Here is a 618-nt window from a genome sequence, read left to right as displayed (position 1 = left end):
TGTGTGTGTGTGTGTGTGTCACATTTTATGAAGTTTTATGAAATAGCTATAAATACCACAAAAAGATAATGAACCATCCACAGAGCTACATATAAGGTCTGATATATCAGTGTGGTGCTAAATCAATACAAGAATAAAACAACATCTGTGCATAAAACTTGAGACACATCAGTATGTAAGATAACACTTAAACCAAGAAAGAAAAAAGTTGGAAGAAAAGAAGGAACCAACTGTTATCACTATTAGGTGATATTTTAATGTGTGGTCACTTATTACAAAATGTCTTGTTTCCTGTGGCTCTGCTTCTCGCATTCGGCGTTGTGAGACACTGCTGTGAGAAAACAGTGAGAGAAACTGTAATTGACAAAAACATTTGACATTCTTGTAGCTGCACAAAGCTGCACTGTGTTAGAAATAAATTAAATGTTTAGCAAGCAAGACAGAAACATGTTTTCAAAAACAGCCATAAAATGTACTCTTATTGTTAAACATACAGTAACTCCTGTTCCACTTTATATATATTTTCAAGTGAAATTAAATGAAACCATCAGGGGTTAATGATGAGATCACAGGTTTCAAAGTTGATGGGAACAAACAGTGATTTTACAGAGTTAGTCA

At 33.7% G+C, this 618-nt stretch overlaps 1 protein-coding gene across 3 annotated transcripts in view; it reads left to right on the top strand.

The window, feature by feature from the left end:
- The first annotated feature begins 311 nt into the window (after positions 1-311).
- The window catches only part of LOC146363360 (C-type lectin domain family 4 member E-like), a 4,368-nt gene continuing 4,061 nt past the window's right edge, over positions 312-618 (top strand). For 2 of the 3 annotated variants that reach the window (XM_084918930.1, XM_084918929.1), the window contains exon 1: positions 312-618. This exon is cut by the window's right edge and continues 420 nt beyond it. The gene's annotated coding sequence lies outside the window, so the exon portion shown is untranslated. The other variant, XM_084918931.1, reaches the window with a different exon arrangement.

Source organism: Perissodus microlepis, chromosome 22 (assembly GCF_051167445.1).
Source record: "Perissodus microlepis isolate ML-2025 ecotype Zambia chromosome 22, ASM5116744v1, whole genome shotgun sequence".
Lineage (NCBI taxonomy): Eukaryota > Metazoa > Chordata > Actinopteri > Cichliformes > Cichlidae > Perissodus > Perissodus microlepis.
Note: the sequence above shows the minus strand (reverse complement) of the source record. Positions and strands in the feature narration are given on the sequence as shown.